The sequence below is a fragment of the Podarcis erhardii genome (assembly GCF_964252035.2).
Source record: "Podarcis erhardii genome assembly, chromosome: 13".
Lineage (NCBI taxonomy): Eukaryota > Metazoa > Chordata > Lepidosauria > Squamata > Lacertidae > Podarcis > Podarcis erhardii.
The window spans coordinates 55,033,860-55,049,510 of record NC_138502.1 but is presented as its reverse complement, the minus strand read 5'-3'; the positions used below and the strand labels follow the sequence as shown (position 1 = coordinate 55,049,510).

Here is a 15,651-nt window from a genome sequence, read left to right as displayed (position 1 = left end):
AAAAGGTTCAGAAAAAGGCAACCAGAATGATCCAAGGAAAAGAGGGACTCCTCTATAAATAAAGGTTGCAGAGTTTGGAACTTTTTAGTTTAGAGAAAAGGCGAGTAAGGGGAGACAGGATTGAAGTTAGAATCATAGAATCATAGAGTTGGAAGAGACCACAAGGGCCATCGAGTCCAACCCCCTGCCAAGCAGGAAACACCATCAGTTCATAAAATGATGAACAGAAAGTGGACAGAGAAAACTGTTTCTCCCTCTCTCATACCACAGGCCACTGTGAGAACAGGATGCGGGACAAAATCCACAAGGTCCTTATGTTCTTTTATTATGATAATTTTTATTAATTTTTTATTAATAACAATCCAATGGAGGCCACATTAATACAATACCAAATCATGCCAGATCACAATACAATCAAAAGAACCAATTAATCAGTTCCGAAATTAACATTTTTGGATGACTTCCCATGTTCCGGCTATCAGGAGTTGATGTTATTGATGTTATTCCTTGATCCTGCGCCAATTCTCTTAATTAGTCCAAGTTCCACAATTCCGATCTTAATCCTTTGTGGGGGTTTTTGCAGCCATTGATGTGACCACTTTCGAACGTATTTAATAAATCCATATCCATTCAATTGCAGAGGGAGTTTTATATCCTGTAGCTGTGTAAAATATTTATTTACCTTCTCCCCCCCTCCTGTTGTAATCAGTCAGTTTTCTTCAACATTGCCCCTCCTTCGAGAACTGATTTCTACGTGTGACACGTCTCCATTCTGTCCCATCTGAAAGCATTCCAGAGCCCAGCCACGGCTTCTGGCCTACTTCCAGTGTTTATCTCCCTGTTCCTTCTAACGACAGACAGTCTGGGGTGGAGCGCCCTGACCCACCACTCACAGGTCAAGTTTGATAGGTGGGTGGAACAGACAGACAAACCCCTTCCCAAAATATCTAGTACAGTGGTACCTTGGGTTACATACGCTTCAGGTTACATACTGTCAGGGAACTGCCATCAGTGCCGGAGGGAGAGAGCAAAATCCAGAGGGATTCCAGAGAGCGTCCTGGGATTGGGAGAGGCAGCCCATCTTCTGGGGAAGAGAATCAGCGTAGCACCAGTGGAGAAGGGGGGCAGATGGGGGAAGCGGCGAGGCGATCCCATGACTCCTTGCCGGGTACCAGCGGGGAGAGTAGGGGTCCTCCGCTGCCTACGCCCTCCTTGTGCAGAAGGCTTTCACGCAGAGAGAGTAGGAGGAGACTAGGCGTCAAAGAGCTTCTTTGCTGGAAGAAGTTTAAGAAACGCCCACTGACGGATTCTGCCAGCGATTGAGACAGCCACGGGTGAGTGGCTGTCTGGAGAGAAAAGGTTCACTCAGGCAACCCAGCCAGGTGTTTGCACCGGCTTACGCACAAGCAACCCCTAGAACCATTACAGCAATCTGTCAGTCCCTGACGTTGCTTGTGCGCAGCCCTGGAGAGGCAGCACGATGAGCCAAACAGGGCTGGCCGGAGAGACAGAGCAAGAAGCCGTGGTGCGAGGTCTGGTCGAGAGGAACCGAGACCTGGAGGCGCATGTCGCTACCCTGTCTGCGCGGCTGGAGGAGAGACGGGCTCAGGATGCACAGGTCAGAGCCACCCCAATAGGGAGGAAGGTCCCGAGGCTGGTACACAAGTTTGGTGGAAAGCCCCAAGACTAAAATGCCTTCCGAACGGAAATTCAGTACGCTTTGGATTTGCAGAAAAATGACTTTGCGGATGACGGGGAGAGGGTGGCTTACATTGTTGGACATCTGCAGGATGGGGCACGCGAATGGATCAGGCCCCTAATGGTGACGCAGAATGATGCATTGAAGGATCTTAAGAAATTCTACCAGGCATTGGACGCAATGTACTCCAGCGAGGTGGAGCAAAGTGTGACACGGAGGGAGCTGATGGGGTGCAAGCAGGGGGGCCTGTCCGTCAGAGACTACTGGTCGCGTTTTGCGATGTTAGTCCACAAGCTCGGGTGGGATCTGGACTCTGAACCAGTACAAATGTTGTTTGAAGTGGGTTTGGACCCCGAAGTGAAAGACGAGTTGGATGAACTCACAAAGACTGTGCTTGCGATCGGTGTACGCCAGGAAGCGCGGGCTCAGGAGAAGCGGGAGATAAGGGTGGAACGTTTCCATGGCAACCGCATTCCGGAGATGCCGAGGGAGCCTTCCCAGGCGGCAGAGCCGATGGAAATTGATGGGGCGCGGGTGCACGAAGTTTCAAACGCTGGCGAAGGCCGGAAAAGGGAGGGGAAGGAGTGGAAAACTACCAAGAAGTGTTTCCTCTGTCAGCGACCAGGACATTTTGCAAAGGTCTGCCCTCAACGAAAAGCCTGGCAAGGCATGATGGGGGCTGCAGGCCACGACGAGAAGGGGGAGGAAGGGCCGGTGCAGGGAAACGACAAAGCCTGGCTGCCAACCAGCAGGGGCAGCAGCCAGGCCAGCAACCAATAGAAGTGCCCCAGCCAGACCCTCCCAAGGCAGCTATAGCCATAGAGGTGGTGCTAGAATTCCCAAATGGGCACCCCGTCAAAGTGGAGGGGCTGCTAGATTCTGGCAGCTCGTGTAATTTCTTCAGCAGAGACTTCACTCTGGAGCACCAGCTCCACCTGTTGCCACTAGATTTTCCCTTGTAGGTGACCACCATCGATGGCAGGGAACTCCTGGGAGGAGAAGTGACACACCAGACACCGCCAATGTGAATGTCTCCAGGTACACGGAAACCATTGCCTTTCACGTGGCCATGCTGGCAGGACCCCCAATAATACTGGGAATGAGCTGGCTGGCAATACATGACCCAGTGGTGTCATGGCATCAGCAGTCGGTCACCTTTGGGTCAGCTTACTGCTTAGAACACTGTCTGGGAGGGAAGGAACCAAGAATGACTGTGGCCAGGGTGGCTGGGGTGGCCCTGGAGCAAAAAAAGAAGGTGCCACCACAATATGCTGATTTGAAGGAGGTCTTCAGCGAGAGGGAGGCAGACAGACTGCCCCCCACAGGCCCTTTGACTGCCAAATCAACCTGCTTTCAGGGGCTCAGTTACCGGTGGGTAAGCTGTATGCCATGTCCGACTGGGAGATGCAGGAGTTGCAGCAGTTTATTGACAAGAACCAGAAAAGAGGTTTCATAAGGGAATCCAAGGCGTTGGGGGACAGTCCAGTGTTCTTTGTGGACAAAAAAGAGACTAATCAGCCCAGATTAGTTGTGGATTATAGGGCCGTAAACCTGGTGTCCAAACCCGTGACTTTCCCAATGCCCAGGATTGACGATATTTTGACACATGTGAGGCAGGGGAAGATTTTTACAAAGCTGGACCTCAGGGGAGCATACAATCTGATTCGGATAAGGGAGGGGACGAATGGAAAACGACCATGTTCACCCCCCTGGGGGCTTTTGAGTAGTCATGTCATTTGGATTACAATCGGGGTCTGCCTGCTTTCAAGCCTTCATGCACCACGTGTTGGGGCCCCTGCTGTACAAGAATTGCGTAGCCTTTTTGGATGACGTCTTAATCTATTCGGACAATGAAACACAACATGTCAGAGACGTCAGGGAGGTGCTACAGAGATTGAAGAAGGATCAGTTGTGGGTCAAGCTGGAAAAATGCCAATTCCACACCAGGGAGGTCGAGTTCCTGGGGTACAGGTTGTCAGACAAAGGACTAGCCATGGATCCGGGCAAGGTGAAGGGAGTGCTGGAATGGAAAGCCCCCCAAAACAGAAAGGATGTGCAGAGGTTCCTAGGCTTCAGCAACTTCTACAGGAAGTTCATAAAGAACTTCGCTCACTTGACAGCGCCCATAACGGATTGTCTTAGTAGCAAAAAGAAGTTCGCGTGGACAGAGGGTGCGCAGCAATCCTTTGAAAGACTGAAGAAGGCGTTCGCCTCGGAAGAGCAGCTCCTGCACGTGGATCCGGAGAAGCCCATGAGACTGGAGACAGACGCATCCGACCGCGCGATTGGAGCGGTACTTTTGCAGCCCGGGGCCAAGCAGAACTGGAGGCCGTGTGCCTTTTTCTCTAGGAAGCTGAGCAAGTCGGAGCAAAACTACACGGTGTATGACCGAGAATTGCTTGCGATCTATGCGGCATTTTGGCAATGCAGACATCTATTGATAGGGGCGTGGCACAAGATCCAGGTCCGAACTGATCACAAGAACTTGGAATACTGGCGGACCGCGCGAGTGCTCAACCAGAGACAGATCAGATGGGCCCAGGAGGTCGCCAAGTTTTTCTTCGAAATACAATACGTGCCGGGAGAGGAAAACGTAAGGGCAGATGCTCTCTCCCGGAAACCGGAGTGCATGGAAAGAGAGGGGCCACCAGAGACCAGGCACGTGTTTCCCGAGGACGGTGGGTGTGGGGGGGAGCGTTGGTTGGGAAACGAGAACTGGCAGGGCTCATAGAATCATAGAATCATAGAGTTGGAAGAGACCACAAGGGCCATCGAGTCCAACCCCCTGCCAAGCAGGAAACTCACCAGAGACGATGAGTTTGCTCAGACAAAAATCAGGGAACTCAGGGATGGAAAGGAAAACAATGGAGGGTTTGAGGAAAAGGAAGGGCTACTGTACTATAAGGGAGCGCTGTACGTACCAGGGGAGACTTAAAGGGGGAAGGTACTTAGACAACTCCATGACAACCCAACAGCTGGGCACTTTGGACAGCACAAGGCCATGCTACTTGTCACCAGGCAGTTCTGGTGGCCGAAGGTGAGGGAAGACATACAAGAATATGTACGAGGGTGCGACAGATGTCAGAGGGCAAAGGGGGAAAGGGCTGTCCCCACGGGGCTACTGGAACCCTTACCTACACCGGAAAGGCCCTGGGAGGTGGTGTCCATCGATTTTATGACAGATCTGCCCAAGTCAAGGGGAAAGACAGCGGTCATGGTAGTGGTCGATCTACTGACTAAAATGTGCTATTTCGTAGCTTGCTCACATGCGGCAACGGCAGAGGAGACAGCCAGGCTGTTTGTGGATCACATTTTTAGACTGCATGGGACTCCCTTGAGGGTAATCTCGGATCGCGGGAAACAATTTACTTCCCGGTTCTGGAGGAAGCTCATGAGCTTGCTACAGGTCGAGGTGAGCTTCTCGATGGCGAGGCACCCAGAAACCAACGGACAAGCCGAAAGAGCGAACGGTATACTCCAGCAGTACCTACGCTGCTATGTCAGCGAGAGACAGAACGACTGGGTAGAGAAATTAGCTTTGGCTGAATTTGTGTACAATAACGCTGAACACGTGTCCACGGGAATGAGCCCTTTCATGGCCAATTACGGGTGTCACCCCAGGGCCTTCCCGGGGAGGGGGGAGGAAGGATGGAGTGTACCTGCGGCTGAGCAATTTGTGGAGGAAATGGAGGCCTTACAACAGCAACTCAGGCTGAACTTGGAGCGGGCCAAGGAAGTTTACAAGAGGCAGGCGGACAGGCACCGTCAGGAGGGGGAGGCCATACGGGTGGGAGACCGGGTGTGGTTGTCATCCCAAGGGTTGCCCCTAAAGGGAGGGTGCAAGAAGTTGCAGCCTAGGCGGCTGGGGCCTTTTGAGGTGATACAGCAGGTTAACCCAGTGGCATTTAAACTCAAGTTGCCTGACAGCATGAAGATACATACGGTGTTCCATAGGTCCCTACTTTCACCTTACAGGGAGGGGCGGGAATTCCCGGGATGGGAGGGAGGGGTTACCACCCACCCACGGGTAGAGGAGAGGGAACACTGTAACGAAGCCATGGAAATACTCGATTCAAGGTGGTGAGGTCGCCAGGTAGAGTACTTGGTAGCCTGGGAGGGGGAACCCAGGGCTGAAAACACGTGGGTCCCTGCTGAATCAATCACTGACGGGTATCTGGTGGAAGAATTCCACAGTTTGTTCCTGGATAAGCCCAAACCATTAGCTAGATTCTGGGAGGAAGAATTTGGGCCCACAGACGACGAAGGGGACTTTGTGGGTTTTCCTGCCTCCGAAGAGGAGGGAGAGGAGGTATCCGAGGGAGAAGGATCAGACTGGGAGGTTCAACCAGAGGGAAGAGATCCGAGCAGATGGAAGGCTGGTTTTGAATCCTCAGAAGATGATGACAGTTCCTTCAGGGGATTCACCGCATTGTCGACCGAGGAGAGAGAGGAGGTGGTATCGGAAGATCGTGTCAGGGGTGAGGGGGGTCCTGAGGAGGAGGTGGATGTCAGGGAACTGCCATCAGTGCCGGAGGGAGAGAGCAAAATCCAGAGGGATTCCAGAGAGCGTCCTGGGATTGGGAGAGGCAGCCCATCTTCTGGGGAAGAGAATCAGCGTAGCACCAGTGGAGAAGGGGGGCAGATGGGGGAAGCGGCGAGGCGGTCCCATGACTCCTTGCCGGGGACCAGCGGGGAGAGTAGGGGTCCTCCGCTGCCTATGCCCTCCTTGCGCAGAAGGCTTTCACGCAGAGAGAGTAGGAGGAGACTAGGCGTCAAAGAGCTTCTTTGCTGGAAGAAGTTTAAGAAACGCCCACTGACGGATTCTGCCAGCGATTGAGACAGCCACGGGTGAGTGGCTGTCTGGAGAGAAAAGGTTCACTCAGGGAACCCAGCCAGGTGTTGGCACCGGCTTACACACGAGCAACCCCTAGAACCAATACACATACGCTTCAGGTTAAAGACTCTGCTAACCCAGAAATAGTACCTCGGGTTAAGAACTTTGCTTCAGGATGAGAACAGAAATTGTGCTCCGGCGGCGCGGCAGCAGCAGGAGGTCCCATTAGCTAAAGTGGTGCTTCAGATTAAGAACAGTTTCAGGTCCGTACTTAACCTGAAGCACCACTTTAGCTAATGGGGCCTCCCGCTGCCGCCACGCCGCCAGAGCATGATTTCTGTTCTCATCCTGAAGCAAAGTTCTTAACCCGAGGTAATATTTCTGGGTTAGCAGAGTCTGTAACCTGAAACATATGTAACCTGAAGCGTATGTAACCCGAGGTACTACTGTACAGGCATGTTCGAGGTTCGTTTCAGGGGCCTGGCTAGATGATGAAGAGTGGTGGGAGGCACTAGCCCAAGAATCCCCAGAGATGACACAGAAGAAGACGAATTAGACCCAGGACACCAATGGTGGAACTTGGAAAACCAGTCTGTGGCAGGGACAAGTTTGGAATGAAATAAAAAGGAATATGGAGGTATGGGGAAGAAAAAAATTATGCTAATAGGGAAGGATCTTGGTAATAAAAATGAATGTATTGCCTAGAATGTTATTTTTATTCCAATCCATACCGATAGTGGAGCAGGACACTTCAAACAATGGCAAAAGGACATATCTAAATCTAACTGCAGGGGGGGGGGAGCCAAGGATTAAATATAAGTTACTAAAGATTCTCCTTGCCAGATTTAAAGTTACAGTGGTGCCCCACAAGACGAACGCCTCGCAAGACGGAAAACCCGCTAGACGAAAGGGTTTTCCGTTTTGGAGGCGCTTTGCAAAACGAATTTCCCTATGGGCTTGCTTCGCAAGACGAAAATGTCTTGCGAGTTCCTGCGGGGTTTTTTCCCTTTCCCCCCCTTTTCCTAAGCCCTAAGCCGCTTATCAGCTGATCCGCTAAAAGCCGCTAAACCGCTAATAGCGCTAATCCGCTAAGCTGTCAATGGGCTTGCTTCGCAAGACGAAAAAACCGCTATACGAAGAGCCTCACGGAACAGATTAATTTCATCTTGCGAGGCACCACTGTATATTATGAGGTGTCCTGCCTCTGCTGGCTTCATGAACGTATAACATTAAAGAATTCAGATATATTAGATCTGGAAGGTTATGATAACAGATTTGGATGTCATGCATATCTTTGGTATGGAAAACATAAGTACATAAGGGATTCCTGAAACATGTTGTAAGAAAATCAATATATGCTGGACTTCCGGGTTGGCGCCTCCGGCAATGGCGGAGTTCCTCCGATCGGGAGGAATTTGCTCCGTGGAAATCAGGGTCTGACTGCCACGGTGAAGGCGGAGACCCACTAAAATCACAGGCGGGAGAAGCTTGTGAACGTGGGATTCGGCTGGCACCCTTTGTTTCCCCTGCTCGCGGGGAAACCCAGTTTTGGGGATCCGGAGCGACGTGAGGTGAGTGGCGCGGTGCTTCGAATTGATTGCTTTTTTCACGGAGTGAAGCCGCATTGCTGTTGCCGGAGAGCGCTGACTTTTTCCTGTGGACAATTTGACTTCAAACAATTACCCGTGAGTAGAACGGAAAATTGGATTTACAAACGTCTTAATTTGGTACTGAAATGGGAAGGTTTCAAACAGGAAGTCCGCCTTCCCTTTTTGTAAATAGATTGAAGCAAAGAAGCTGCAAGCTAAGGTCTTGGAAAGCCTTATGTAAAGGATTAAACTTCCATCGATTGAAATCATTAAACCCCCCTTGGAAGCAGGAGAACAGGGGGGAAATTTTGGATTGTGTAGCCTGCAGGAGAGAGTGATAAAAATTAAATTACCACTGCTCTGAACCTGGAAATGGGCTGCCAGTAGATTGACGTTTTGGGAGAGTTCATTGACAGTGAAGAGAACGTATGTTGACAGTTAGTTAAATAAGAGAAATATATTGTTTCCATTGTCCTCTTCTGCGTTTAAAAAGGAGGAAAAGTAACCGAAAATCGAAACTAACTTTACTTTTTGAACTATGCTTGAAAGGATTGATACAAGTGGAGACTGTTTCCCTCTAGAGGGAGCTTTTGAAACTGTTACGAGAGTGGAGCTGGGGAATCTCCAGCTGCATGATAAGAACTGTGAGAATCAGGGATTGACCTTGGACCATTTAAGAATGTCGACAGGAGAAGCCTTAGTGACTGCATTATGTAAGATAAGCTACTCGTTGGAACAACTTCACAAGAAGACGGATGTTTTGACTACTAAAATTGATAACTTGGGACAAAAAGTGATTAATTTGGGACAAAAAGTGAGCACCAATACAGAAATTATTCAGGATTTGGTACAGGAATTTACTTTAGCAGGACAAATTGTGGAAAAGGAGAAGGAGAAAGTTGTTGTTGTCGAACCTAAAGTAATACAAGTGGGAGCCTCAGCCTTACAGAGGCAAATTGAGGACTATAAGTTGAGGCCTTTTATGATTGAAACTAGAAAAAGTCAGGTTTTGAGGATCGGAGCCCGGCCTGGACTGGAAAAGGAAAGTTGGAAAGATCCCTACATGCAGGGATTAACTGACTTTTGGGACATGGACTTGGGTCAGGAGGAGATTGGAGTTCTGGGGGCCTTTGGATTTGGAGGAATCTTGAAACATGCCCTGAAATACTTTATGGATCTTAGCTTTAACTATGGAAATTTGGCTGACCTGTCGAGAAGGAATAAAAGCATCGTTAGGTCGGAGTTTCCCCGAGATCTGCTCTTTAGCATCAAAGAATATGAAGAAGACCTGCAGAAGGGACGTGGAAAAGAGTTAAGAGCCTCGGACATAAGATCTCCAGGTCGATGGACTGTATGGAGTTGACGGAAGTGACTGGCAGAGTCCGAGACCGGGGAGAGGAGATGGTGGAAGAAGATTGGAAAATTTAAAGTTTATATATAGAAATATTGTCAAATTAATGAGCAATAGAAAAATATTGGAATGAAATTTTATGGCCTTAGTGGAAATGTTTTAAGGAGTTAAGCTTAAATAAGTATACTAGTTTTAATGGAAAATAAGATTAAAAATATGTTAAGACATTTATATGACAGAAAATAGAGAAAGAGGGAAAGGAATTGCTGAGACAACTAATAGAAGTGGAATACAAAAAGGGAGGTGAGAGGAGGTCGATGAAACAAGGGAATGAAAGATAGAATGTGGAAAAGGTATGATGTATGTTTTTAAATTGTTTTGTATTGTTTTGTTTAGTTTATTGTGTTTAGTTTAATGTGTTAAGGTTGTGTTTTGTATAGTTTATATATTGTATTGTAATGTTTTTTCTCTTTTTTTCTTTTTTTTTTCTTTTGTCTTCTTTCTTCTTTTTCTTTTTTGTAAGTTTTAAAAGTAATAAATATTATTATTTTTTAAAAAAGAAAATCAATATATGCTATATGGGAAAATTATAAAAATCCCCACTCCATGGTGGTTATCACCATTAGAAGCAATATCAGTTTAAAAAAACAACATGGAAGGTGAATGCGCAACTTACAAAGAGCTGTTAACTGTAGGAAACCAATTAAAGGTGAAAAATTTGAGGATATAAGACAATTACTAACAGAATGGTTACAATACCACCAACTAAATGATCTATTTAGGTTGGACAAAGGATTGGGTTTCAGTAAAGAACTGTCAAGGTTTGCAAGAGAGTTGTTGGGAAATAATGAGAAACTATTGCCAAAAACGTATAAATTGCTGTTGGAATGGGAAACTAAAGATGAAGAGGTAAAAGCAGTAATGATTCATTGGGCAAAAGATGTTGGGTATAATATACAACTTACCGATTGCGAAAGATTATGGAGGGAGGATTTGAAGTTCACCACGTGCTGTTCGCTGACAGAAAATTATATGAAAATGATGTACCGATGGTATTTGACTCCCACAAGATTAGCAAAAATGTACAAGCACACTACCAACATATGTTGGAAGTGTAAAGAGAATGAAGGCATGTTCTACCACATTTGGTGGACGTGCAAAAAGGCTAGAGCATTCTTGTTGTTTAGTCGTTTAGTCGTGTCCAACTCTTCGTGACCCCCTGGACCAGAGCACACCAGGCACTCCTGTCTTCCACTGCCTCCCGCAGTTTGGTCAGACTCATGTTTGTAGCTTCAAGAACACTGTCCAACCATCTCGTCCTCTGTCATCCCCTTCTCCTTGTGCCCTCCATCTTTCCCAACATCAGGGTCTTTTCCAGGGAGTCTTCTCTTCTCATGAGGTGGCCAAAGTACTGGAGCCTCAGCTTCACGATCTGTCCTTCCAGTGAGCACTCAGGGCTGATTTCCTTCAGAATGGATGCGTTTGATCTTCTTGCAGTCCATGAGACTCTCAAGAGTCTCCTCCAGCACCAGAATTCAAAAGCATCAATTCTTCAGCGATCAGCCTTCTTTATGGTCCAGCTCTCACTTCCATACATCACTACTGGGAAAACCATGGCTTTAACTATACGGACCTTTGTTGGCAAGGTGATGTCTCTGCTTTTTAAGATGCTGTCTAGGTTTGCCATTGCCTTTCTCCCAAGGATCAGGCGTCTTTTAATTTCGTGACTGCTGTCACCATCTGCAGTGATCACGGAGGCCAAAAAAGTAAAATCTCTCACTGCCTCCATTTCTTCCCCTTCTATTTGCCAGGAGGTGATGGGACCAGTGGCCATGATCTTCGTTTTTTCGATGTTGAGCTTCAGACCATATTTTGCGCTCTCCTCTTTCACCCTCATTAAAAGGTTCTTTAATTCCTCCTCACTTTCTGCCATCAAGGTTGTGTCATCTGCATATCTGAGGTTGTTGATATTTCTTCTGGCAATCTTAATTCCGGCTAGGGATTCATCTAGCCCAGCCTTTCGCATGATGAATTCTGCATATAAGTTAAATAAGCAGGGAGACAATATACAGCCTTGTCGTACTTCTTTCCCAATTTTGAACCAGTCAGTTGTTCCATATCCAGTTCTAACTGTAGCTTCTTGTCCCACATAGAGATTTCTCAGGAGACAGATGAGGTGATCAGGCACTTCCATTTCATTAAGAACTTGCCATAGTTTGCTGTGGTCGACACAGTCAAAGGCTTTTGCATAGTCAATGAAGAAGAAGTTGATGTCTTTCTGGAACTCTCTAGCTTTCTCCATAATCCAGCGCATGTTTACAATTTGGTCTCTAGTTCCTCTGCCCCTTCGAAATCCAGCTTGCACTTCTAGGAGTTCTCGGTCCACATACTGCTTAAGCCTGCCTTGTAGAATTTTAAGCATAACCTTGCTAGCGTGTGAAATGAGTGCAATTGTGCGGTAGTTGGAGCATTCTTTGGCACTGCCCTTCTTTGGGATTGGGATGTAGACTGATCTTCTCCAATCCTCTGGCCACTGCTGAGTTTTCCAAATTTGCTGGCATATTGAGTGTAGCACCTTAACAGCATCATCGTTTAAAATTTTAAATAGTTCAGCTGGAATATCATCACTTCCACTGGCCTTGTTATTAGCAGTGCTTTCTAAGGCCCATTTGACTTCACTCTCCAGGATGTCCGGCTCAAGGTCAGCAACCACACTACCTAGGGTGTACGAGACATCCATTTCTTTCTGGTATAATTCCTCTGTGTATTCTTGCCACCTCTTCTTGATGTCTTCTGCTTCTGTTAGGTCCTTTCCACTTTTGTCTTTTATTATGGTAATCTTTGTACGAAATGTTCCTTTCATATCTCCAATTTTCTTGAACAGATCTCTGGTTTTTCCCATTCTATTATTTTCCTCTATTTCTTTGCATTGCTCGTTTAAGAAGGCCTTCTTGTCTCTCCTTGCTATTTTTTGGAAATCTGCATTCAATTTCCTGTATCTTTCACTATTTCCCTCGCATTTTGCTTGCCTTCTCTCCCCCGCTATTTGTAAGGCCTCGTTGGACAGCCACTTTGCTTTCTTGCATTTCCTTTTCATTGGGATGGTTTTAGTTGCTGCCTCCTGTATAATGTTACGAGCCTCCATCCATAGTTCTTCAGGCACTCTGTCCACCAAATCTAAATCCTTAAACCTGTTCCTCACTTCCACTGTGTATTCATAAGGGATTTGACTTAGATTGTATCTTACTGGCCCAGTGGTTTTTCCTACTTTCTTCAGTTTAAGCTTGAATTTTGCTATAAGAAGCTGATGATCTGAGCCACAGTCAGCTCCAGGTCTTGTTTTTGTTGACTGTATAGAGCTTCTCCATCTTTGCCTGCAGAGAATATAATCAATCTGATTTCGATGCTGCCCATCTGGTGATGTCCACGTGTAGAGTCGTCTCTTGTGTTGTTGGAAAAGAGTGTTTGTGATGACCAGCTTGTTCTCTTGGCAGAACTCTATTAGCCTTTGCCCTGCTTCGTTTTGAACTCCAAGGCCAAACTTCCCAGTTGTTCCTTTTATCTCTTGACTCCCTACAATCCCCTATAATGAGAAGAGCATCCTTCTTTGGTGTCATTTCTAGAAGGTGTTGTAAGTCTTCATAGAATTGGTCAATTTCACTTTCTTCAGCACCAGTAGTTGGTGCATAAACTTGGATTACTGTGATGTTAAAAGGTCTGCCTTGGATTCGTATCGAGATCATTCTATCATTTTTGAGATTGCATCCCAGTACAGCTTTCTCCACTCTTTTGTTGACTATGAGGGCCACTCCATTTCTTTTACGGGATTCTTGCCCACAGTAGTAGATATGATGGTCATTCGAACTGAATTCGCCTATTCCCGTCCATTTTAGTTCACTGATGCCCAGGATGTCAATATTTATTCTTGCCTTCTCATTTTTGACCACATCCAACTTACCAAGGTTCATGGTTCTTACATTCCAGGTTCCTATGCAATATTTTTCTTTACAGCATTGGACTTTCCTTTCGCTTCCAGGCATATCCGCAACTGAGCGTCCTTTCGGCTTTGGCCCAGCCGCTTCAACAGCTCTGAATCTACTTGTACTTGTCCTCCGCTCTTCCTCAGTAGCATGTTGGACGCCTTCCGACCTGAGGGGCTCATCTTCCAGCGTTATAACTTTTATATGCCTGTTGCCTTTGTCCATGGAGTTTTCTTGGCAGGGATACTGGAGTGGCTTGCCGGTTCCTGCTCCAGGTGGATCACGTTTGGTCAAAACTCTCCACTATGACCTGTCCATCTTGGGTGGCCCTGCACGGCATAGCTCATAGCTTCTCTGAGTTATTCAAGCCCCTTCACCATGGCAAGGCAGTGATCCATGAAGGGGAGAGCATTCTAGGAAATGATATATAATGAACTGACAAAAATGTTTAAGATAACTTTTGTTTAAAAAAAAAACAAAAAAACCAGAAGCTTTTTTAATAGGCATCACAGGAGAAGAAATACCAAGGGACTTAAAAAGACGGTTTATGTATGCAACAACAGCTGCAAGAATACTTTTTGCCCAGAGATGGAAGGAAGAGGAAACGCCAACCAAGGAAACGCCAACCAAGGAAGAGTGGATAGCGAAAATGATGGACTATGCAGAAATGGCGAAAATGACTGGGAAGATGAGACACCAAGATGATAGTAAATTTAAAAAATAATGGCATAAATTTATAGAGTATATTAAGGAACAATGCAAATATTTAAAGATGTTAGCAGGATTGATATAGCGCTTGTAATTTTTTAATAGGTAAAGAAATAAATAAGGATGTAATCAAAGTTGGATACATGAATTAGATGTGGTTAAAATTAAAAAATGTATTTGTGGAAAACCAGAAGGGGGAGGAGGGAAGTCTTGGGGTACAGGGAATCCCCCAATTGTATAAATAATGTTGAATTTAAGTTTGAATGATGCTAATGATGAAAACTGAAAATTAAAATTAAGAAGGAGGAAGAGGCTTGCCTGAACGCGGGAAGGCCATTTTGGCCTGCAAACCCATCACTCCAACCTTGAGCCATACAGCAACTGGTCAAGGGTTTCCTTGCCCAACCAAATGGACAGATGTCTCTCTCTCTTTCTTTTCTGTGGTCTGCGGTCTGACTCATCTAAGGTGCATCAAGGGAGAAGCCAGCAAGGGATGCTTTGCCAAGATGACACAATGTCACTAAATAATGAACCACCAAAGCAAGTACTGTTTACCAAGACCTGGCAACACAGATCCATCAGGAATGAAAGGACTCCCCCCACCATCACCCTTTCCACCTGTGTGGATGAGGCCTTTGAGGGGGACTGCCATGCAGTCAATCCCACCAAACTTCAGGCACCCACATTGGACAAGTCCTTTGAGTGGAATCCGTTGCAGCCTTTCCATTAAAGCAGGGGTGGCCAACTCCCAAGAGACTGCAATCTACTCACAGGTAAAGACTGACAGCGATCAAACTTGTTGAGCTTTTTTTAGGAAGGAAAGCCCTATTTTGGGGGGGTTGAGCTTCTTTGGGGGGAGCCAATGATCTACCAGACATTCACGATCTACCTGTTGGACGTGTCTGCATTAAAGGAAGAACAAAGCAGAAAGGTTGCAGCCATGGCTTCTTAAAGGCCTGGAGGAGAACAAGGCAGAGGGATGGGACTGAAAGCTGCCCTATCCTGGCGCCATTCTCCCTTCCCCCTCCTCTGCCACTTATCATGCTAATAAGGGTTATTTAAGAGCCTGGTCCTCCCCATGGAGGCTGAGGGAGGCTGGCAGGCAACTCAAATTAAATTCCCATCGTCCCCAGATGGTGCTCCAGAGCTGCCCTGAGGCCAAGGAGAAATGCAACAGCAGACTTAAGAGGCTGGGATGATGAGAATTGCCAAGCACTCCTGCCTGTCCTGCCTTGTGGGTGGTGAGGAACAGCGCTATAAACAATGTGAAGCCCATAGGGAGCCAGCCAGCTCCAGATTTGCTCTGTTCATTTGGTGATTCAGTCTACAGTTGCTCCAAGGAAGAGGAGGTGGTGTCTGGATCACCCTATCTTAATTCTCTCCCCACTCACACAGCTGGCCTAGGTATCTGAAGAAGTGTGCATGCACACGAAAGCTCATACCAAGAACTGACTTAGTTGGTCTTTAAGGTGCTACTGGAAGGAATTTGT

The 15,651-nt window shown here is 47.0% G+C and overlaps 1 protein-coding gene across 1 annotated transcript in view; it reads right to left on the bottom strand.

Moving 5' to 3' along the window:
• Window positions 1–15,651, bottom strand: part of SGSM1 (small G protein signaling modulator 1) — a 90,717-nt gene that overhangs the window by 59,461 nt on the left and 15,605 nt on the right. The window lies entirely within an intron of this gene.